Below are 26,213 nucleotides of genomic sequence, written 5' to 3' on the forward strand. Positions count from 1 at the left end.
ATCTAGTTCACATCGCTATGTGATTAACACCCAAAGAGTACTAAGGTGTAATCATGTTTTTCTTGTGAGAGAAGTTTAGTCAATGGGTTTGCCACATTCATATCCGTATGTATTTTGCAAATTTCTATGTCTACAATGCTCTCCATGGAGCTACTCTAGCTAATTTCTCCCAGTTTCAATATGTATCCAGATTGAGACTCGGAGTCATCTGGATCGGTGTAGAAGCTTGCATCAACATAACTCTTTACGATGAACTCTTTATCACGTCCATAACCGAGAAATATTTCCTTAGTCCTCTAAGGATAATTTTGACCGCTGTCTAGTGATCTACTCCTGGATCACTATTGTACCCCCTTGCCAAACTCATGGCAAAGTACACAATAGGTCTGGTACACAGCATGGCATATCGTATAGAACCTATGGCCGAGGCATAGGGAATGACTTTCATTCTTTCTCTATCTTCTGCCGTGGTCGGGCTTTGAGTCTTACTCAACTTCACACCTTGTAATACATGCAAGAACCCTTTCTTTGACTGATCCATTTTGAACTTCTTCAAAACTTTATCAAGGTACGTGCTTTGTGAAAGTACAATTAAGCGTCTTGATCTATCTCTGTAGATCTGGATGCCTAATATATAAGCAGATTTACCGAGGTATTTCATTGGAAGACTTTTGTTTAAGTATCCTTTTATGCTTTCTAGAAATTCTACATCATTTCCAATCAACAAAATGTCATACACATATAATATTAGAAATGCTACTGAGCTCCCACTCACTTTCTTGTAAATACATGCTTCTCCGAAAAGTCTGTATAAAACCATATGCTTTGACCACATTATCAAAGCGTATATTCCAACTCCGAGATGCTTGCACTAGTCCATAAATGGATCACTGGAGCTTGCACACTTTGTTAGCACCTTTAGGATCGACAAAACCTTCTAGTTGCATCATATACAACTCTTCTTTGATAAATCCATTAAGGAATGTAGTTTTGACGTCCATTTGACAGATTTCATAATTATAAAATGCGGCAATTGCTAACATGATTTGGACAGACTTAAGCATCGCTATGGGTGAGAAGGTCTCATCGTGGTTAACTCCTTGAACTTGTCAAAAACCTTTCGCAACAAGTTGAGCTTTGTAGACAGTAACATTACCATCAGTGTCAGTCTTCTTCTTGAAGATCCATTTATTCTCTATGGCTCATCGATCATCGGGCAAGTCAACCAAAGTCCACACTTCGTTCTCATACATGGATCCTCTCTCGATTTGATGGCCTCAAGCCATTTATCAGAATCTGCGCTCATCATCGCTTCCTCATAGTTTGTAGGTTCGTCATGGTCTAGTAACATGAATTCTAGAACAGGATTACCATACCACTCTGGTGCAGAACGTGCTCTGGTTAACCAACGAGGTTCGGTAGTAACTTGATATGAAGTTTCATGATTATCATCATTAGCTTCCTCTCTAGTTGGTGTAGGCATCACTGGAACTGATTTCTGTGATGAGCTACTTTCCAATTCGAGAGAAGGTACAATTACCTCATCAAGTTCTACTTTCCTCCCACTCACTTCTTTCAAGAGAAACTCCTTCTCTAGAAAGGATCCATTCTTAGCAACAAAAATCTTGCCTTCGGATCTGTGATAGAAGGAGTACCCAACAGTTTCTTCTGGGTATCCTATGAAGAAGCACTTCTCCGATTTGGGTTCGAGCTTATCAGTTTGAAACTTTTTCACATAAGCATCGCAACCCCAAACTTTCAGAAATGACATCTTTGGTTTCTTGCCAAACCATAGTTCATACAGTGTCACCTCAATGGATTTAGACAGTGCCCTATTTAACGTGAATGTAGTTGTCTCTAATGCATGACCCTAAAATGCTAGTGGTAAATCGGTAAGAGACATCATAGATCGCACCATATCTAATAAAGTACGGTTACGACGTTCGGACACACCATTATGCTGTGGTGTTCTAGGTGGCATGAGTTGTGAAAATATTCCACATTGTTTTTAAATGAAGGCCAAACTCATGGCAAGGTACACAATAGGTTTGGTACACAGCATAGCAAACTTTATAGAACTTATGGCCAAGGCATAGGGAATGACTTTCATTCTCTTTCTATTTTCTTCCGTGGTTGTGTTTTGAGTCTTACTCAACTTTACACCTTACAATACAGGAACGAACTCCTTCTTTGACTATTCCATTTTGAACTACTTCAAAATCTTGTCAAGGTATGTACTCATTGAAAAATCTTATCAAGCGTCTTGATCTATCTCTATAGATCTTGATGCGCAATATGTAAGCAGCTTCACCGAGGTCGTTCTTTGAAAAACTCCTTTCAAACACTCTTTTATGCTTTCCAAATTTTTTTACATCATTTCCGATCAACAATATGTCATTCACATATACTTATCAGAAAGGTTGTAGTGCTCCCACTCAATTTCTTGTAAATACAGGCTTCACTGCAAGTCTGTATAAAACTATATGCTTTGATCAACTCATTAAAGAGTATATTCCAACTCTGAGATGCTTGCACCAGTCCATAGATGGATCGCTGGAGCTTGCACATTTTGTTAGCACCTTTAGGATTGACAAAACCTTATGGTTGTATCATATACAACTCTTCTTTAATAAATCCATTAAGGAATGTAGTTTCGACATCCATTTGTCAAATTTCATAAAATGTGGCAATTTCCAACATGATTCGGACAAACTTTAGCATCGATACGAGTGAGAAAATCTCATCGTAGTCAACACCTTGAACTTGTCAAAAACCCTTTTCGACAAGTCGAGCTTTGTAGATAGTAACACTACTATCAGCGTCCATCTTCCTCTGAAGATCCATTTATTCTCAATGGCTTGCCGATCATCGGGCAAGTCCACCAAAGTCCACACTTTGTTCTCATACATGGATTCTATCTCAGATTTCATGGCCTCAAGCCATTTGTCGGAGTCTAGGCTCATCATCGCTTCCTCATAGTTCGTAGGTTCATCATGGTCTAGTGACATGACTTCCAGAACAGGATTACCGTACCATTCTAGCACGGATCGTACTCTGGTTGACCTACGAGGTTCGGTAGTAACTTGATCTGAAGTTTCATGATCATCATCATTAGCTTCCTCACTAATTGGTGTAGGAATCACTGGAACTGATTTCTGTGATGAACTACTTTCCAATTCGGGAGAAGGTACAATTACCTCATCAAGTTCTACTTTCCTCCCACTCACTTCTTTCGAGAGAAACTCCTGCTCTAGAAAGGATCCACTCTTAGCAACGAATATCTTGCCTTCGGATCTGTGATAGAAGGTGTAGCCAACAATCTCCTTTGGGTATCATATGAAGACACATTTCTCCGATTTGGGTTCGAGCTTATCAGGTTGAAGCTTTTTCACATAAGCATCACAGCCCCAAACTTTAAGAAACGACAGGTTAGGTTTCTTGCCAAACCACAGTTCATATGGTGTCATGTCAACGGACTTAGATGGTGCCCTATTTAACATGAATGTAGCTGTCTCTAATGCATAAGCCCAAAACGATAATGGTAAATCGGTAAGAGACATCATAGATCGCACCATATCCAATATAGTACGGTTACGACGTTCGGACACACCATTATGCCGTGGTGTTCCAGGTAGCGTGAGTTGTGAAACTATTCCACATTGTTTTAAATGAAGGCCAAAACTTGTAACTCAAATATTCGCCTCTGCGATCATATTGCAGAAACTTTATTTTCTTGTTACGATGATTCTCCACTTCACTCTGAAATTCTTTGAACTTTTCAAAATGATTCAGACTTGTGTTTCATTAAGTAGATATACCTATATCTGCTCAAATCAACTGTGAAGGTTAGAAAATAACGATACCCGCCATGAGCCTCAACACTCATCGGACCGCATACATTGGTATGTATTATTTCCAATAAGTCAGTGGCTCGCTCCATTGTTCCGGAGAACAGAGTTTTAGTCATCTTGCTTATGAGGCATGGCTCACAAGTATTAAATGATTCATAATCAAGTGATTCCAAAAGCCCATCTGTATGGAGTTTCTTCATGCGCTTTACACCAATATGATCAAAACGGCAGTGCCACAAATATGTTGCACTATCATTATCAACTTTGCATCTTTTGGCATCAATATTATGAATATATGTATCACTACGATCGAGATTCAATAAATCATTTACATTGGGTGTATGACCATAGAAGGTTTTATTCATGTAAATAGAACAACAATTATTCTCTGATAAATGAATAATCGTATCGCAATAAACATGATCCAATCATATTCATGCTCAACACAAACACCAAATAACATTTATTTAGGTCCAACACTAATCCCGAAGATAGAGGGAGTGTGCGATGGTGATCTTACCAACCTTGGAATCACTTCCAACACACATCGTCACCTCGCCCTTAACTAGTCTCTGTTCATTTTGCAACTCCTGTTTCGAGTTACTAATCTTAGGAACTGAACCGGTATCAAATACCCTGGGGTTACTATGAACAGTAGTAAAGTACACATCAATAACATGTATATCAAATATACCTTTCACTTTGCCATCCTTCTTATCCGCCAAGTATTTGGGGTAGTTCCGCTTCTAGTGACCATTCCCTTTGCAGTAGAAGTACTCAGTTTCAGGCTTAGGTCTATCTTTGGGCTTCTTCACGTGAGTGGTAACTTGCTTGTCATTCGTCTTGAAGTTTCCTTTCTTTTCTTTTGCCCTTTTTCTTGAAACTAGTGGTCTTGTCAACCATTAACACTTGATGCTTTTTCTTGATTTCTACCTTCGCCGATTTCAGCATCACAAAGAGCTCGGCAATCGTTTTTGTCGTCCCTTTCATATTATAGTTTATCACGAAGTTCTAGTAGCTTGGTTCTAGTGACTAGAGAAGTTTGTCAATCACTCTATTTATCAGGAAGAATAAATCCCGCTTGATTCAAGCGATTCTACTACCCAGACATTCTGAGTACATGCTCACTGGCTGAGCCATTCTCCTCCATCTTGTAGGCAAAGTACTTGTCAGAGGTCTCATACCTCTTAACACAGGCATGAGTCTAAAATATCATTTTCAGTTCTTGGAACATCTCATATGCTCCATGGCATTCAAAACATTTTTCCGATTAAGGATTTAGGGGCTGGTCTATCCCCCTATTGGCCCATTAAGGCCCATGTAGTTGCCGTGGGGATGCCCGGAACCCCTTCCGGTGACCTGATATGCACCCGGTACCCCCGGAACACTTCCGGTGTCCGAATATCATCGTCCAATATATGAATCTTTACCTCTCGACCATTTTGAGACTCCTCGTCATGTCCATCTCATCCGGGATTCCAACAACACTCACCAAATCATATAACTCACATAATACAAAATCATCATCGAATGTTAAGCGTGCGGACCCTATGGGTTCGAGAACTATGTAGACATGACCGAGACACCTCTCCGGTCAATAACCAATAGCGGAACCTGGATGCTCATATTGGTTCCCACATATTCTATGAAGATCTTTATCGGTCGTACCGTAATGACAACATACATTATTCCCTTTGTCATCGGTTTGTTACTTGCCCGAGATTCGATCGTAGGTATCTTCATACATAGTTCAATATCGTTACCGGCAAGTCTCTTTAGCCATTCCGTAATGCATCATACCATAACTAACTCATTGGTCACATTGCTTGCAAGGCTTATTATGATGTGCATTACCGAGAGGGCCCAGAGATACCTCTCCGATACTCGGAGTGGCAAATCCTAATCTCGATCTATGCCAACCCAACAAACACCTTCGGATATACCTGTAGATCATCTTTATAATCACCCAGTTACGTTATGACGTTTGATAGCACACAAGGTATTCCTTCGGTATTCGGGAGTTGCATAATCTCATAGTCAAAGGAATATGTATAAGTCATGAAGAAAGCAATAGCAATAAAACTTAACGATCATTGTGCTAAGCTAACGGGTGGGTCTTGTCCATCACATCATTCTCCTAATGATGTGATCCCATTCATCAAATGACAACACATGTCTATGGTTAGGAAACTTAACCATCTTTGATTAACAAGCTAGTTTAGTAGAGGCTTACTAGGGACACTATGTTTTGTCTATGTATCCACACATGTATCAAGTTTATGGTTAATACAATTCTAGCATGAATAATAAACATTTATCATGATATAAGGAAATATAAACAACAACTTTATTATTGCCTCTAGGGCATATTTCCTTCACAGATGTCAACCATCCACTGGACATGAGTCGCCAATGAAACGTTGACACGTGGGATGGCCCAATGGAGGCCCATATAGGTTTAAAAGCTGGCCCAGGAACATGCCCACAAGATTTCGTTAGATCTAATGGGCCAAACCCTTAGCAACCTAACATTCTTTGGACCAAATTATGGCCCACATCAGATACGACCCATTAAAGGACTGCAATATTCTGGGCCAGTGTACAACCCATATCAGATCCGACCCATTAACAACATGCAATAGTTTTGGCCAAATTATGGTCCATATCTTATCCGGCCCATTAAGTGAATTTCATATCTTGTGCCAAATTACGGCCCATAACAGATACGGCCCTTTAACAGTTACTGTGCCATTGGGCCCATTGAGGGCCTGATTTGCTCTTCGGCTTCTTAAAGGCATGTTTAACAGTTCGGCCCGATATTAGTTTCGGCCTGTCAACGACCCTGTCTACATATGGGCCTCTTTCGTCCCTGTTTCACTTTTGGCCATTTAAAGGCCCGAGTTCCAGCTGGGCTTAATTCTGGTCCGTAGTTACTATCAGCCTCTGAATGACCCATAGTGTTCATGGATACATTTTGGCCAAACTGCCCGTCGGCCCGTTAAAGGCCCTTGATAGTGTTGGGCCTAATTTTGGCCCGTTATACATCCGACCTGCTTCCAGCCCGTCATGTAATTGGGTCAGCCAAGGCCCAAAAACATTTCAGCCTGTCAATGGCCTGCCATACCAATGGGCCAATAATGGGCCGTTGTATATTACAGCCTGTTGTCGTCCCATGATTTGTTCGCCACAATTAAGGCTTAATCTAGATCTCAGCCTGTTAAAAGCCTATTTATTTTTTTGGCCCAATTAAGGCAAGCGGTTTACTCAGCCTTTTAAAGGCCCGAAACTAATAGTCGGCTAGACTAAGTCTAGAGCTAACTAATGGCCCAAGATGATTGTAGGCCCATGGTTCAACCCATACTAGTGATTGGCAACCGACCAATTTTAGTACCGAAATTATTTTTATATAAACCTAACCTATTGTCTCATTGCGCTTCGATCGAAGATTACGACCTTTTCTTAGAGCGACGAAAGCATAAACATCAAATAAATTACAACATCGTGACGAAGAATAAACCTAGACTATACAACAAAGGAATTACATCATATTACATCCCCTGGGCATCAAAATTTGCCGCCAATGATAATAAAGGGCAGCCATACAGTAGATTCCATACACTAGGCAGGTCGCCACCAGTGGAAGTAAACATGCCGACAAAATAATAGACAAAACCGACATCACTTCAACACAATTGAAGAAAGGTTAGCCCTGCCCAAGAGTTGCAGTGCAAACAGCTTAGCAACCTGATGAGACTACGCTTGTTTGACGCTTATATCCACCAACTCAAGTTGCATAGCATCAATAGATGTCCTGTACTTATGGTTAATCTTGCATAGAGATTGGAGTCCCAATCGGATTTGAGCGGAAGCATGTCTTTCTGCTTGAATTTCAGACTGAAGAAGTCGAACAGATTCAGGCGGTGACTTCATTGAGCTTGTGTCACTGAGTAAGTTTGACACTACATCAAGACATAACTTTGGGGTTGTATCGCTACCCTCAAGATGTGTTGCCTTCTTCTCTGGAATATATGTTAGAGGGACAAACAATGGGTTTGTCTCACTATCATTGTGGCACTTCTTCCTAGCATCAATGCTGTCACCCTGAAAGAGAAACAAGTAGGTAGATAACATGTTTTGCACGTATACGCATCAGCGTTGTCAGTTCATCTCATTTATTTGTCAGAAATAAAGAGACATGATTTAAAATAGCATTAACATAATAGTCATTGTTAATAGTTAAGACGGCAGGAAATGACATTGTGCAGGAGCGCCCGACTTCACCATACCATTGGATTATAGATCAAGAAGACAAGCATACATGTAGTGCTAAACAACATATAAGCATAAATGGTGAGCGTGCTGTCAATTTATACCATTTTCAGATTGGTAAATAAAGAGATGTGATTTAAATAACATTAATATAATATGGCATTGTTCATAGTTAAGACATAGCAGGATATGACATTGTGCTAGAGTTGGTAGTTTCACCACACCACTGGATTACAGATCAAGAACACAAGCATACACGCAGTGCTAAAGAAGATAACTTGATATGTTTAGTTTAATTTACATGGTATGAAGAAGGAACTAGGTTGTACAACTAAAGACTGAAATTGAGAAGGACAAACTTATGTTTATGTACTTCTTCGTTATAAACTTTGAACAAGCAATTTGGTGCATACGACAAAAATAAACGGCATTTGCACTCATAGCTACCCAAATATACACAACAAAGTTTGAAGGCTCGAGGAGGACAAACTTACATTAGTAGTGAAGACCGGCTCTATAAAGCCCTTGTCCATATTGATGGGGGGAAATTCAAGAAGTTTACTACAGACTCTTCTTCAAGTGCATTGCCTTTATTCTACATTTTGTTAAGAGTAAATATAGATGTGAAAAATATAGAAACAAATGGAGATTATTTAACCTAAGATGTAGAGTACAAATGTAAATACAACATATAGGCAAAAGGCACTGACAAGAGCAATGCAAAGCTAAACTTCTTCAGTAGCATCAGTTTTATTCAATATTTTGGCAAGAGTAAATATATATCTGATGTGTAGAAAATGGAGGGCAAGGGAAAATAAGCTGCAAAGTGTACATGAAGAACTAGTTGACAATATAAGTAAAGTGATGAAGGACAACAGATACTTACAAGAATAATGCATAACTAAATTTCTTCATAAGCATTGGGTTTATTCTACATTAATGTAAGAATTAATATACATATGATAATTTGGAGCGAACAATGGATAAGCAAGCTATAATGCACAATGACGTCACATAATCTACCAGGTATGAATGCAAGTACATCGATAGGACAATAGGTACTAACAAGAGCAAAGCAGCAACCAGCATAGTTGCGATATCCTAGGTTTTGCGGCGTTGGTTCTATCACCAATATAAGGGGGTGCTATCTAATTTCTCTAGTAACACCACCTTTTTCAAGGACTTTGCTTGTACTCCTTCAGGTTCTGCAATCACCCTCTTCCTTTTGGATGTCTGAAACACAAGAACAACATTTGAATGGAAAAACATGGTATGGCGACAAATGGAATAGGTATTGATAATGGATGAGCATGGCATATTCACACATATCATGAGTAAACTAACAGATGGCAGTGCAACGAAGCAAAAGAAATGCAAGACACCTTATGAAAGATACGTGCAACCAATAAAACCTTGCCAAATTAGAACATGCACCTTATTGGGTGAACAGGATAGCCATCTGCCTTTGACTCCTTGAGCTCAGAATAGTCATTAGGATCATATCCTCAATACAAATCTATAGGTCGGGAGCATGTTGGTTTCATTGCATCCACAATGGACCTGAATCCCTTGATGCAAAGTTTGTTACCCATTGAACTGTTCCGCAATATTCTTCTGATGTGCGCATTCTTATATTCATTGTGATTACATACAATATCTGAGAAGCATGAAAACATAAATAGTAGTGAGATTATGTTCGTAATGCAAAGGATATTCTAATATAATAGGGGCTCCTTGTAAACCCTTGGGTGCTATCGCTGGATTCTGATGAGAGAGTCCATGTGTGTTGTAATATGGTGAGTAGATTAATATAATCTAGCACAACTACACAAAAAATAGGCTCCCTGTTGGGAGCTCCAGATGTAAGGATAGTTGGTAGATGGTAGGTTCATAACATACCATATAGAAAGTTTATTGCCAAACCATAATAACGAGAGCGCACAGCCACTAGGCAGATCATAGTGTAGATAAAAGGGGGTATACCATAACCAACATAAATAAACCAGGAAAGCAGAACTAGCTGGAAAATACAGGGTTGTATTGCCGCTACTAATATGCAACCTATCGATCACCGACAGGCCAGCTCTATTCATCTGAGGGCGCACTGTTGTTACTATCAGTCTAGTCTATCAAAGACCGCGCAGCTCCCACCATTTCTGGGATATTTTGAAGTATGTCATTCTATCCTGTTTAGTTAGCCATAATATATGTGAAATTGCGTCATGATATCCTATTTAATTAGCCATCATATATGTGAAATTATGTCATGCTATCCTTTTTGGTTAGACAACATAAATGTGAATTATTTCATGGCCTGTTTTCTTCCCCACTATCCGTTGCACCTATCTATCATACAATGTCTGTACATTCAATTACTTTTCTTGTTTATCAGCCATTTGAATTGGAGGGGGTGATGGCAGTATCTGTAGGAGTAAAAACATGGTCTTCAGAAAAGATCGTGCTACCCGTCGATGCAGATAGAACCACGGTTGTACTTGCCCAAGAACCAGCCCCACCAGACATAACCCAGCCTTACGCAGATTGTACCCCTACCTAGTTGGACAGAGAACCAACTATACCCTTTTTAACCCCAATCCCAGCAGATAGTAACCCAGTTCCAGTTGACACAACACCATCTCCACTACAGAGCACCTAAACACGAGCAGTTAGTAAGGCAACTGCAGTTATCAAACATCTGCAAGCTTCATCCATAAGACCTTGGACCCAATTCCATATCAAACATCTGCAATTTTCAAGTTCTCTGTGAGGTTTATCTTCAAGAAGAACCTAACTGTTGAACTCTTCAGAGAGTATTTCTATTTGAACCGCCAGAATGAATGCACCAATGGCCCCAGTTTGGAACTTAGTGGAATTTCGATTCAGCGCCGACAGGGTGCTATCTTTCCCTTAGTAGTCTTACCAAGCCATCCCAAGGATTGGAACCAAACTTGGTTTTATTGCAAAGACACGTCGCCAGCTGATGAAAAACCAATGCTGGGTTATCGCGCGGAGCGTCTTGACTCTAAGTTTTTACTCCCTGACAAGCTTACTGCCGCTGAACGTAAGAAACTCATCCCAACCATCAAAAGGATTCAAGCCTTGTTGGGAAACGGCTTAACTGGAGTTGACTTGATCCGTTGTTGGATCGCATGGAGGGTCATCCCTCTGAGCCGCCGCTCTGACTTGATGTATAACTATGCTGGAGGACCAGATGACCCTCTGCGTCATAGTTCTCTACAACTGACTGAAGAGGCCATTGTTGAAATGTCAACCACCCTCGTAAACAGTAAATACGAGGACTGCAGTAAAGTTGGATTGAATCCTTTCTGCAAACTTAACCCGACACCAGAGGTAAATCCCTTTGACCCCCTTTTTCCTTCAGTAGCTAAGTACTTGCATGACTTTTAACCTGTTATTTGCCTACAGGCCAAATCTGACTTTTGGAAGGCCAAATATGACCATGAAGCTGCCAAGAAGGCTAGAGCCGCCGCCATAGCCGCTAAGAAGACAACCCAAAAATCCAAGAAGAAAATAACTGCTTCTGATATGTTCAAGCTAGATGATGTTTCTGAGTCGGAGGTAGCCCTTGACTCTCTTCGCCTACTTTTTAACAACCTTATTGATACTGACTATTGCCAGGATGACACGGGGGCCAGCCAGGCAGTAGAAGAAGAGGTAACTATTTCCTCCGACTCAGAACCTTTGCCAAGACAGAAACCTCGACTGGTAACTCGGAAAGCAAGGTTTTCACACCCTTTGGCTTATTTGGATTCTCATTTTCTTTTGAAAAAACAACAACATGAGAGCCACCGTCAGGCCCAGACCAGTGACGACAATGAACTGCCCTCCGGCTTACTGAAAACTCCTCGGAAACGCCAGAATGAGGTTTCTTTCACTTTTGACTTTTGCTTTTGTCAATGAATCTACTTCCTTGCTCTTTTAAATTGTGATTTCACTTTTGCAAGAGGTCTCTCATTCTTCTAGTGATTCCTCACAAACCCAACTTCCGGCTTTCAAGACTGCCCCTGGGTAAAGATAATTATCTTTCTTTTGTATCTTTGTGTCCATATCATTATACTGACTCATCCAATTCCTCTTAGTGGTCAAGCAAAACCCAAGAAAGCCAGGGTGATTAATCCGACCAAAAACCCGGACGCCGCTGAACCGGCACTACCAACTCCTACCGCGGGACAACCTGAAACACCAGAAGACCCTGCTGTCAATGTTCGAATAGATCCTCCTGAGTCGTCTGTTGACAAAACTGTTCTCAACCCATCTACTGTTGAACCATCAAGCTCAGCTAACCCGCCGGTGACTTACGACAGCGATGTTTTAATCACTGGTAGTAGATTTGTTGAACCGGGCAATCCAACGGTACTGTCCAGACACTCCGCCAAGCAAGAGGCTTTGGAAAAGCAGAAAGTTCGCTTTGACATCTCTCACTATGCGCACCTGAGCATTAGTGATGTGCTATCTGGCTATCTTAGTCACGTGCATTCTAGCCGTGACTCTGAAATTGAGATGGTCAAACAGCTACAATTGAAATATGAGGTATGATCTCCAGCTTTCATTAACTTATATGCTCTGTCAGCCCCCCAAGTCTCCTGATTATGATAAACTTGAATGATCTGTAGACTTGTGATATATGTTGACGTTCTGACCTAGATTTTTCCAAGTCCGGTTTAGAATGTTTAACCGGAGTTATCTGATTAACATAATTTCACCTGTAGTCCCCAAGGGCCGGCTTAATTCATCATGAATGAGCCGATACTTAACTTCATAACTGTCTTGAATCAGTCCAAACAAATATTGTTATCCAGCTCAAGATGAAAGACTTTATGAATATCATGCATTAGCCCCCAAGTGCCAAGCGTTGTTACTTGTAAAACACTTGGGACTTTAATCATAGAAGAGTCATTTTGCATTTAAAAATTGCTTTGGCAGACATTAGCCCCCAAGTGTCGAGTGGTGTTGCGTTGCAAAGCACTTGGGACTTTAATCATTATGACCTTTATTGGAATAAATTTTTGACACACTTGTGCATGTCTGTAGACCGCCATAACTGAATTGGATTCTCAACTGACTGATGCGAAAACCCGGTTGGCGGCTCAAGAGACTGAGATAAAGAGTGCTAACTCCAAACTCCAGTTGAGCCTATCTGAAGCAGAGAAACTGAAGACCATTTTTGATGTAGAGAAAAATCTTGGGCCGATGAAAAAACCTTGCTGATACAGCGTGCTGAGACAGCCGAGGCGGCTCTCAAGTAGGTTACCACGGAGCTCACCGGTTTAAAGAACCGTGTGTCTCAGATGGTCTCTACAATCTTTGGTGAGTCTTTGTATTATTTACTTAAACTCTATTTTTACCATAAATATAAGACGCCTGCTTAACCTCTTAAAATACTCATAGGTCCACGAAGCAACAATCTGAGCCAAAACAGCTTGATAAAACTCAAGGCGGTTTACACCATGGTGGAGCAACTGTACACTGGAACTCAACGGGTGCTTGCTATTATTTCCCCAGCCAACCAAGGACCAAACCTCTTGAGTGATGTCTTGAAGAAGTTATCTATCTTACCCGCCAGATTCCAAGAGGTCAAGCGGTCTTGTGCAAGAGCCGGAGCTCTAACTGCTCTAAGCTGTTCCAAAGCCTGGGTGCCGGAGCTAGACCCGACGGATGTAGCCAAGGGGTATCCCAGTTTTAAGGAAGACGGGAATCCGTTTGATCAAGAAGATTCTTGTGTGAGGGGAGTTTGTCGTCATGCTACCATCCTTGGCGACGAGACCAATATTGATAAGTATCAGCCGGGGTTTGACGTTGAGAATAAAAAGATGGCGACTCCTTCATATAAAGTGACAGATCTCATCCCGCCGGTTCGCCAACACACCTTTGCCCTAGAAATTGACCCGTCTGGTCTAATTAATGATGAAGCTGAGTTCGTTGTTCTTCATGGCTTTGATTGGTCCAAGCCCAGTTTCCAACCAGTGGACGAAGATGAACCGGCGAGGGAGGAGTCGTAACCATCCAAATAATCCGGCTAAGATTTAATGAACCGGCCTTAGCTTAACATCTGCTTAGAAAAAAACAATTTTAACCTTTTGGGCTCCCAACGCCTTGTAATAGGCTAGCTTAAAACTGCATGTTCTGCCTATGTCATCGTGCATATCATACTGCGTACGACATTTTTATCCGTCATGTCAATATATGCTTTATATCCTTTATCATATCTGTAGTGTTTAAATCTGTTCCTCTATGTAAAACATGAGAAACTGTCCTGGCGGTTTGTCGCTGGACGGGTCAAAAAACCCAATACATAACTATGAAATTACCATAACGTTATAATCAGGGCTGGATGTAAAGATAAATAAGGCTGGAAAGCCATTGATTAAAGAAAAAACACAGATAAGTCTGTTTATGAATGTCAATGTCATACCTATGTTCTTTGATTCTGGACTGCCGGCTTATGTGACCCGGACAGTAAGGGTGACAACCCAATCTTTTTAGAAGTCAATACTTCCATATGCCTGATGACTATCATACATTGGCAACTTATTGTCAAAGAACCAATCCGCTTTAAATTGAAACCATACTTACAGTTAGATTCTAGACAACAAAAACTAGTAAAACAAAAGAGTATCTTTCAAACAATGTAAATCAAGCATCAAGAAAAATTTGGAGGCTTCTGATTCAAATACGATCAGTAAACCGGACCAAAGGGGTTAAGCTAGGATTTGAATACGATCATGTAGCCCCCGATGGCTTTGGCGTTGCACCGATCAAGAGGGTACCGATAGCTATGTTCTCTTTGGTTCGAATACGACCTATGTTTGAATAGGAAGCTCCCAAATGACCTTGAGATGTTTTTAACGACCCTGATTCGAATACGATCCAAGTCGGACTCAAAAGGCCTTAAGCTATGATTCAGATACGATCAAGAAGCCCCCTAGTGAGTTTGGCTTTGCGCCGATCAAGAGGGTAACGACAGCTATGTTCTCTTTGGTTCGAATATGACCTATGTTTGAACAGGAAGCCCCCAAATGACCTTGAGAGATTTTAACGGCTAGATTCGAATATGATCATGAGCCATACCAAGAGGGTTAAGCTAGATTCAAATACGATCTGCCTCCAATTGGTCGTCTTATACTTAAGATAACAAAGACATTTGATCATCAAGGAAAAAAGGACAGAGGTCCTGCTTTATTACTTATCATAATATATACAACGTCAAAGTATGTACATTATGAGAGCCAGTGTCTCAAGTGTAGTAAGGCCGAAGATGAGCAATATTCCACGGCCGGCGGGTCTCTTCCTCCGACTTACGTGAGTCTTTGTGCTCTCGAACATTGATAAGGTAGTATGACCCATTATTCAAGTTCTTGCTGGCCAGAAAGGGTCCTTCCCAAGGTGGGGATAGCTTGTGCGCATCAGACTGATCCTGGATGAGCCGGAGCACCAAATCACCTTCTTGAAAGGTTCTTGACTTAACCCAGCGGCTATGATAACGGCGCAGGTCCTGTTGGTAAATCGCTGAGCGGGCTGCTGCTAAGTCACGCTCTTCATCTAATAGGTTAAGTGCATCATGACAGGCTTGTTCGTTATCCGCTTCAACGTAAGCCGCTACTCGGGGCGAGTCATGATGGATGTCACTAGGCAAGACTGCCTGTGCTCCATAAACCATGAAGAAAGGCGTATAACTCGTAGACCTGTTAGGGGTAGTATTGATGCTCCATATCACAGAAGGTAACTCTTCCACCCAACAACCCGGCGTCCGTTGTAAAGGAACCATAAGCCGGGGTTTTAGACCTTTCAGGATTTCCTGATTGGCTCTTTCAGCTTGACCATTGGATTGGCGGTGAGCTATGGATGAAACATCAAGCCAGATATGTTCCCGTTGACTGAATTCTTCCATACCTCCTTGGGACAGGTTAGTGCCATTGTCAGTGATAATGCTGTGTGGAAAACCAAAACGAAAGATCACTTTCTTCATGAATTGAACCGCCGTGTGGCCGCATCACACTTACTAACTGGCTCTGCCTCAACCCACTTTGTGAATTTGTCTACTGCCAGCAAAAGGTGTGTCTTTTTTATCTTTGGATCTTTTGAAAGGTCCAACCATATCAAGCCCCCAGACTACAAACGGCCAAGTAATTGGAATCATCCGTAATTCCTGAGCCGGCACGTGCGCCCGTCGTGCAAATTTTTGACACCCATCGCACCTACTGACCAGATCCTCTGCATCGGTGTGAGCCGTTACCCAGTAAAAACCATGAAGGAAAGCCTTGGCCACAAGAGATTTTGAACTGGCATGATGGCCACAATCTCCTTCATGGATCTCACGGAGAATTTCTTGATCTTCTTCAGAAGAGACACAACGTTGAAATGCTCCGGTGACATTGTGATGATACAACTCACCGTTGGAAATTGTCATTGACTTAGACCGCCGGGTTATCTGTCTAGCCAAGGTCTCATCCTCTGGCAACTCGCCCCGGGTCATGTAAGCCAAATACGACACTGTCCAATATGGAATGACATGAAGAGCCGCCACCAAATGTGCTTCCGGGTCTGGAACAGCCAAGTCTTCCTCTGTAGGCAACTTGACAGATGGGTGATGCAGGATATCTAAAAAAGTGTTAGGCGGCACTGGCTTATGCTGAGATCCCAACTGGCTTAAAGCATCGACTGCTTCATTCTTTCTACGGTCAATGTGCTCCACTTGATAACCCTTGAAGTGTCCAGCAACAGCGTCAACCTCACGGCGATAAGCCACCATGAGAGGATCCTTGGAATCCCAATTGCCTGATACTTGCTGAGCCACCAAATCTGAGTCGCCAAGGCACCGTACCCGGCTTAAACTCATTTCTTTAGCCATTCGAAGACCATGGAGCAAGGCCTCATACTCAGCTGCGTTGTTAGTACAAGGAAACATCAATCGCAACACATAACAAAATTTGTCACCTCGAGGAGAAGGTAAAACAACTCCAGCCCCTGAGCCTTCCAATTGTCTGGACCCATCAAAATGAATCGTCCAATATGTGTTGTTTGGCTTCTCTTCAGGTATCTGAAACTCCATCCAATCGTTAATGAAGTCCACCAGTGCTTGAGATTTGATGGCAGTACGTGGCACATACTTTAAACCATGAGACCCAAGTTCAATGGCCCACTTGGCGACTCGTCCCGTGGCTTCTCTTTTTTGAATAATATTTGCTAGAGGAGCAGAGCTAACCACAGTGATAGGATGACCCTGAAAGTAATGCTTAAGCTTCCGGCTTGCCATGAAGACCCCATAAACAAGTTTCTGCCAATGTGGATATATCTGTTTTGACTCAATGAGCACCTCACTGACGTAGTAAACCAGCCGTTGAACCGGATATTACTTGCCAGCCTCTTTTCGCTCTACAACAATGGCCACACTGACAGCAGTGTGTTAGCAGCCACATATAACAAAAGTGGCTCCTTATCAACAGGAGCAGCAAGAACCGGTGGCTCAGCGAGCTGTCTTTTTAGATCTTCAAAGGTAGAGTTAGCAGCATCACTCCAGACAAAATCATCCGTCTTCTTCATCATTTGATATAACGGCATAGCCTTCTCACCTAATCGGCTTATAAAACGTCTTAAAGCTGCAACACGACCCGCCAGCCGCTGAACGTCATTGATGCATGCTGGCTTAGCCAACGACGTAATTGCCTTTATTTTCTCCGGGTTAGCTTCAATGCCTCTGTTAGACACCAAAAACCAAAAAGCTTACCCTCCGGTACTCCAAAAATGCACTTGGCCGGGTTAAGCATCATCTTGTAGACCCGGAGGTTATCAAAGGTTTCCTTCAGATCATCTACCAAGGTTTCCTTCTCTCTGGATTTCACCACTATATCATCCACATAAGCATGAACATTACGCCCAATCTGATTATGAAGACAGTTGCAGACACCGCTGATAAGTCGCCTGGGCACTCTTAAGCCCAAAGGGCATGGACACATAGCAAAAGGCTCCAAATGGAGTAATGAAAGCTGTCTTCTCCTGGTCTTTAACCACCATCTTGATCTGATAGTAACCAGAATAAGCATCCAAAAAGCTCAAACGCTCACAACCTGCCATAGCATCAATGATTTGATCAATACGAGGGAGAGCAAAAGGATCAGCCGGACAAGCTTTGTTCAAGTTCGTATAATCCACACACATACGCCAGGTGCCGTTCTTTTTAAGCACGAGCACCGGGTTAGCCAACCACTCTAGATGAAAAACTTCAATAATGAACCTGGCTGTCAAAAGCCGGGCCACCTCTTCTCCAATAGCCTTGCGCCTTTCCTCGTTGAACCGCCAAAGAAACTGCCTGACCGGTTTAAACTTTGGATCAATATTGAGAGTGTGCTCAGCGAGTTCTCTTGGTACACCTAGCATGTCAGAAGGCTTCCATGCAAAGATGTCCCAGTTCTCACGGATGAACTCGATGAGCGCGCCTTCCTATTTGGGATCCAAATTAGCACTGATAATAAATTGTTTGGATGCGTCACCAGGCACAAAATCAATCATCTTGGTATCGTCAGCTGACTTAAACTTTAGCGCCGGCTCATGCTCCGTAGTTGGCTTCTTCAAAGATGTCATGTCTGCCGGGTCAATATTGTCTTTGTAGAACTTTAACTCCTCCGTCGCGCAAACATATTCCGCGTAAGTAGCATCGCCTTCCTCACACTCTAAGGCTATCTTCCGACTTCCATGTACTGTGATAGTACCTTTATAACCTGGCATCTTGATCTGCAGATAAACATAACATGGCCATGCCATGAATTTTGCATAAGCCGGTCGTCCAAACAGGACGTGATATGGGATCTTGATTTTAACTACCTCAAAGGTTAATTTCTCAGCCCTGGAATCATGTTCATCTCCAAAAGATACCTCTAGCTCAATCTTGCCCACTGGATACGCTGACTTACCAGGCACCACTCCATGAAAAACAGTGTTGGACGTCTTAAGACTTTTGTCAGTCAACCCCATGCGACGGAATGTCTCATAATAGAGGATGTTGATGCTACTGCCTCCATCCATGAGTACTTTAGTGAATTTATATCCACCAACCTGAGGCGCCACCACCAAAGCCAGATGACCTGGATTGTCAACCCGGGGAGGGTGATCCTCCCTACTCTACAAAATAGTTTGCTCAGACCATCTCAAATAACGAGGAACCGCTGGCTCAACAGCGTTGACCGCTCTCTTATGAAGTTTCTGGTCCCTTTTGCATAAACTGGTGGTGAACACATGATACTGTCCACTACTTAGCTGCTTTGGGTTACTCTGAAACCCGGATTGCTGCCGCTGACCTCCTTGGCTAGATTGCTGATTATAACCACTTTGACTTCCTTGAGGGCCCTGGCCATGAAAACCGCCACCGCCTGAATTGCCGCCCGGGCCATGAAAGCCGCCACTGCCTGAGCCACTGCCAGGTCCATGATTACCGTCGAACACGTTAGAATTCTTGAAAGCCTTCATGATCGTACAGTCTTTCCATAGATGGGTGGCCGGCTTCTCTCGGGTGTCGTGTCTTGGATAGGGTTCATTTAGCAACTACTCGAGGGTGGGACCTGACCCGCCTGACCGAGGAGGTGGCCTCCCCTTACGCTGTTGATTGTTGCCTTGCGTATTCGCTACAAACTCCGAGCTGCTATCAGCCTTACATTTATTATTACCTCCTTGATTCACCGGTTATGCTGAAGGCCCTTAGCGTTGCCGTTCTTCTTTCCCTTCCCTGTCTTATCTTCATCCGACGCGGGATCTTTGGTACTATCCGAATCGGCATATTTGACTAGAGCCGCCATCAGCTGGCCCATGTCATTAGAACCGCGTTTGAGTCACCCTAGCTTCTGTTTCAGAGGTTCAAAACGGCAATTTTTCTCCAACATTAAGACCGCAGAGCCGGCATCCATCTTATCAGATGAATGTATTATTCCCTTTACCCGGCGCACCCAATGGTTCATGGACTCACCTTCCTCTTGCTTGCAATTAGTCAAGTCCAGAATCAACATGGGTTGCTTGCATGTATCTTTAAAGTTCTGAATAAAACATGCCTTTAACTCGACCCAGGAACTAATGGAATTAGGTGGCAGTCCCTTTAACCAAGTGCGGGCTGTTCCATCCAGCATCATAGTGAAGTATTTAGCCATTGCTGCATCACTGACCTCCAGCAATTCCATGGCCATCTCATAACTTTCAATCCATACCCCGAGCTGTAAGTCAGCCGTGTAATTAGGCACCTTCCGAGGCCCCTTGAAATCCTTTGGCAAATGCTCATTACGTAGAGCCGACACCAAGCAAGGGACACCTCCTGTCCTTGTGGCTATACCTGCTTCAACAGAGGTCGTCGGATAAACTAGAAAAGCTTGGTGAGCCACCTGCTTAGCTGCATGTTGAACCACCCGGTCAGCCTCTTGGCGGATCCTATCCCGGTCAACCAAGTTAAGAGATCCATCACGCGTCGGGTCATGCCTGTGCGGCTAGTTACGATGCTGGGCGTTGCTTGACACGGCCGCTGAATCCATATGCCTACTATAGCTCGGGCTCTGGCTTGGGCGAGGGGTTGAATGAATCCTATCTCGACTATAAGAGTATGACTCCTGTTGTGCCACAGTCGTCCGAAGAAGTTCTCCGACCCTTCGCATTTCGATCACCGTCGGGGAGTCTCCTTCCATCGGGAGAGCCGCCAAATGTGCCGATGCAGCGATCAGATTCTCCAAAGGGTTAGAAAAATGACCCGGTGGTGTTGGTGTATAATGAGGCGGAGCAGTATTAACACGAGGGGTTCCATAGCCCTCGGCTGAACCGGCGCCCCAGCCTCGGGTGTTGCAATCCGGTTTGCCTCCGGCGGGTTACTAGGACCGGCCCCGGGTGTGTGGAAGAGATTCCTAGGATCGTAAGTCAGAGGCAGACGTGATTGAGTCTTCTGGTGCCTTCTCCTCATGACCTCGTTTGATGCGTTCAGATCCATCATGAGCCGAAAAGCCTCTGATTGAAGCTGCTGAGCTCGGGCGTCCAAAGTCGCCCGCTCTGCAGCCATCTTGACATCCTCCGCCGCCAAGTTTTCCTTGGCTTGAGCTACCTCCCCACGTAACCGTGCCACCTCCGCATCATGCTGAGCCTTATCCGCTGGTTCGACCACGGCAGTCAACAGGGTCGTCATCCTATCCATGAGGTCCATCAACACCTGAGCCGGTGGTCACGCGGTGTCTCCTGACCCGGCCGCTGCCGACCCGGTGGTTATCGCTGCCGCAGCCGTAGAGTTTTGAGCGGGCTGCGTACCAGTCATGAAGATCCCCGCTCTGTTCGGCAGCTCAAAGGGGTCCAGAATACTGCTGCCATCGGAACAGCCCCCAAGCCCTCCATCTTGTAGTTGATACAATGAACCCGTCTCACCTGTGGATGACTCACCGTCAGAGTAGACGACCGTCTCACCGCCATCCACAGATCCTTCAGAAAACTCCCCTCCATGGATGCAACCCACGAAGGCATGCCTCACGGCAGGCTGATTCCGGGCGGGTCTCGCACGCTGAGCCGTCTTGATGCGATCGGTGCAGATGTCCGGCTCAGGTACCGGCTCGCCGATCCGACCGATGAAGACGTGGATTCCACCCAAGGGGACCCGGTACTCGTACTCAATTGAGCCAGCATCGGGGCCGCAGCCTGCGTCGTCGATGTAGAGCTTGCCGCGATGACTCTTGGTCATCCGGCCCACAGCGTATCCCTTGAGCCCTTTGAAGCTGCCCTTCAAGAACTCAAATCCACCATGCGCTGGCCCCATGGTGGGCGCCAACTGTCATGGAATTGTCACGGTAGATGTCCTAGAGAAAGGACTTAGTCATGGAGCCATCGCAACTAGGAAGCTTAAAGGGGTTAATCGGGACAAAGGACATGAGAGATTTATACTGGTTCGGCCCCTTGCGGTGAAGGAAAGCCTAGTCCAGTTGATGTGGTATTGCTAGGTTTTGATGACCAAGGAGCGAATACACTAGCTTGGCTCTTGATCTGTTGTTTTTTTCCTAAGCCGCCGCCGGGTCGTCCCCTTATATACACGCGTTGACGCACTACGGCTTACAGAGTCCCGGCCGGCTCATACAACGTTTCAGGCTCGGTGACGTATCTTACATGCCTTGCATTACAAGTCTATTCATACATGACGATTTATACCTATGGGCCATAAGCCGCCTCCTGGCTTGGGCCTATTATAAACCTAATCGTAAACCGCCATCTTGTATATTCTTGGGCTTTATTCTTTTAAACCGCCATTGTAGTTGACCCGGCCCCTCTTGGGCGGGTCATTCCTGGCAGTCATATCCTGAATAGCAGTGCGCAAAGCACGAGGACCACCACTCCGAACCCCAAGTCAATGCTTAAAGCAGAAGAAGAATTGTACTCAGGTCAGGTTCTGTAGATATGGTTCATACTCCTTTGCTCTTGCATCACTGTATTTACTCATACCAACTAATTTCAAATTTGAACTATGCAATTGAAACTCCAATGGTGCAACAAGTATGTTTTAAACCTATTTCTTTAACATGTTTGCTATTGTAACTTGCTTTATGTTGATTTTAGTTCCAATTGAATAAACAGTTATGTTCTCATGCCATGCACATTACAAGTGTTGTTTGTGTTGTGTAGTTTCCCACACTTATATCTGTCTGTGCTGCTTTGTCTTAAACAGATATGATTTGAATTGCCTCTATCTTGATTTGGCAATATAAACTAGGATGATATAGACCATATAATGACCATACTACATAGATATATGTTTGTTTCATGCTGTTATCCTGTCCACCTTATTACTGAACTGGTTTACAAAAATGAGTTTCATATACAACATGGTAAACCTGTGATATGTCTTATTGTTTCTCTTTTAGAATGCAAACAAAATATTGGAGAAGAGTACCCTGTTATGCAATGGTAAAGGAAGTAATGCATATAAGGTTCAAGATAGTGAGACATCCTTGCTGGTCTCCAAGAAAGCTGATAAAAACGATCTTAAAGACAGTGAGACAACCCCAAAGTCATGTCTTGATGTAGTGTTCGAGTTACTGGACACTACTGCTGGCACCAACTCTTTGAACTCGCTGCCTGAATCAGTTCGGCTTCTTGAGTCTCAACTTCAAGTTAAAAGACATCGATCAGATGTGCTGCGACACACTACTGCAGGATGCTGCTAATGCGACACGTTCAGATTTTAGTTGCGTGTGCGATACAGGGCATACGGTTCAGCCCAATGAACTGTTTGCGATGAGGCGGAACAAAAGAAATGGGCACCCTGATGAAGGCGTGTGTGATATAGAGCATACGATTCACTCGGTTGAACTGTTTGTGATTAGGCAACACAAAAGAAACGGGCAACCAGATGATGGTGTGTGCGATATACATCATACGGTTCACTCGGATGAACTGTTTGTGATTAGGCAACACAAAAGAAATGGTCAGCCAGATCAAGGTGTGTGCGTGATTGAGGGCATATGCTTCAGAAGGATTAACTGTTTGCGATTAGGCAACAGAACAGAAACGGGTAAGCCAGATCAAAGTGTCTGCGATTGATGGCATACACTTCACATGGATGAACTGTTTGCGATTAGCCGCAACAAACTGAAATAGTTAGATAGATCAACGTGTGTGCACTAGACCGACACACCCATTCTAATTAAAAGAAGCGTGCGCGATGGTAATAACAAGCACGCACGATTGTTGGAACAAGACGTGTGCTGACATTGCCTATTGCGGTACACCCTATGGTGCAAACGCCACATATGCGGCTGAGAAGGCGTACGTGCCTATGTTACACCTTCCGGGAATAGTGCCGCACTTATAACCGTCAGTAAATTTTGAGCATTCGTCCCGTCACATTCCAAATTGCAAACCTGTTCACACCGATCAAAACCTAAACGGTTTCCCACTTAGGAGCGTATTACTACTCGGTTATAAATACTACTACTCCAAGATGACTGCACATTCCTCCTCAACTCCTCATCCACAAAAAGTCAAAAACAAACAAGTCATTCGTCATCATTCCCTTGCGTCCGCAATGGCCAGCGTGAGTTCTGGGTCGAGATATTGCCACCAGGGAGAGGCGAGCCTGGAAGCGGAAGCACGAGAGATGTATCGCCTCACCGTGAAAGCATCCAACATGTCCCGCCGCACGACCGTAGCAGCAGAGAGGTCCCGCCATGCCGCCGAAGCAGCACGGAGGACCCGCCGCACCATTGATGCATCAGACTGGTCCAGTCGCGCCGCGGAAGCAGAAGAGATGTCCCGCCACGTCGCAAATGCAGCAAAGGTGTCCTCCCGCGCCACGGTGGCTTGGGAAAATGTCTCGCAGGAAGGCGACGACTCTTACAAGCGCATGCGTGCCCTTGTCCTTAGGCAGATGGATCAGATCTCCAGGTGAGCGAGGTTAGAGGATGACCTGAAAGCCTCATTTGAACAGTCTACCAACGTTATCCGGCAACTAAATGAGAGCAATGTGAAGCTCCGGGCCAAGCGCGACCTGCCGAGGGCAGAGATCATCGGAAGTGCGGAGCAGCAGGAGCAGACCACTGCCTTGTTGAAGAGGACCGGCGTCATCGTCGAGAAACTTATGGACGAGAATGCCATGCTGCGCATCGAGCGCAGAAGGGTGGTGGAGGAATCTGTGGATGCTCTCAACCAGCATCTTGAGTTCAAGAAAGAGCTCATCGCCGCCCGCCGTGGAGACTAGTTCCCGCGACTTGCAGCAATGCATCAAGAAAGTAGAGATCAGTGAGCCAGATCGTTGTCTTCCTTCTTCTTTTGCCCTTGTGTATATCGGGCGTTGCCGCATGTGGCTTTTTTAACTATGTTTATAAATATGTAAGACAATTATTATCTAATGTCATTGTCCTTATATTCATCATGCTTGCTATAAGTCACAGTCGATGCTATATAGGTCCATCGGATCTTACATCAAGATCCGTGCAGAACTTTCTTTTCAGATTTTCATTTTTCTCTCTTAAATCTCAGTCCAGTGAGACATATAGCCACGCCGTAGAACAAGTGCTCGAGCGCCATTAATGGAGACGTTGGGAGGGAGGTGCGCGGCGGGTAGCGGTCAAAGGGCTCTCCTCCCGATGAGCACGCGCAGGGGTCTGATCGCACGCCTCCCGTACTCAAATAGCTACCCCGCATGACACCTCCTAGCCAATAAAAAAAGGGGACGCGTGGCCGCACGTCATTGGTAAGTCGAACGCCCACGGTTTCAATAATACTTGTGTTTATGATTTGTAACATGACAACACTTGTTCCAAAATGACTATGTTGATTGTTAATGTGTGTGCCTTCACAAATCGGACAGAAAAATTACCACAACATGTTGGTGCCATGTCATGAGACCATGCCAAGTTTCATGATTTTCAGGCATGTTTTGGAATTGCAGGAATTAAAAAACCAAGTTTCTCAATCTTTCCGGCCAAGCCATGATGCCCAGATGTTTGAATTTCACTTCCATCTCTTGCATGGGACCTAGAAATTCACCCAAGGACACACATGTGATTTTTCAAACAACTTTGGTGCACTGGAGCATGTGCTTGTAGTTCAAATTTGAATTATGCACATTAAATGCCTAGAAACTCAATTAATATATAAAAAAGGCCAAACAAACCTGGAATAATTCCAAAATTTAGCATGATATTTCTATTTGGTCTAATCTGGTTGCGTAAAAAAATTAAGGTGGGAGAAGGCAGTGTACGTATGTCGTTTCGCACACGGAGGTGACACGTTCCCTCTCTGAACCACGAGCCTTCTTGAGGAAAGCTCCGGTTTGCAAGAAGCTTACACCAAAGCTTGTCCCAATTTGGCCAAAAAAATTACTGCAGCATGTTGGTGCCATGTCATGACACCATGCCAAGTTTCATGAGTTTCAGGCGTGTTTCGGAATTACAGGAATTAAAAAACCAAGTTTCTCAATCTTTCCGGCCGAGCCACGACACCCAGATGTTTGAATTTCACTCCCATCTCTTTCATGGGACCTAGAAATTCACTCAAGGACACACATGTGATTTTTCAAACAACTTTGGTGCACTGGAGCCTGTGCTTGTAGTTCAAATTTGAATTATGCACATT

Source organism: Triticum dicoccoides, chromosome 4A, assembly GCF_002162155.2.
Source record: "Triticum dicoccoides isolate Atlit2015 ecotype Zavitan chromosome 4A, WEW_v2.0, whole genome shotgun sequence".
NCBI classification, from domain to species: Eukaryota; Viridiplantae; Streptophyta; class Magnoliopsida; order Poales; family Poaceae; genus Triticum; species Triticum dicoccoides.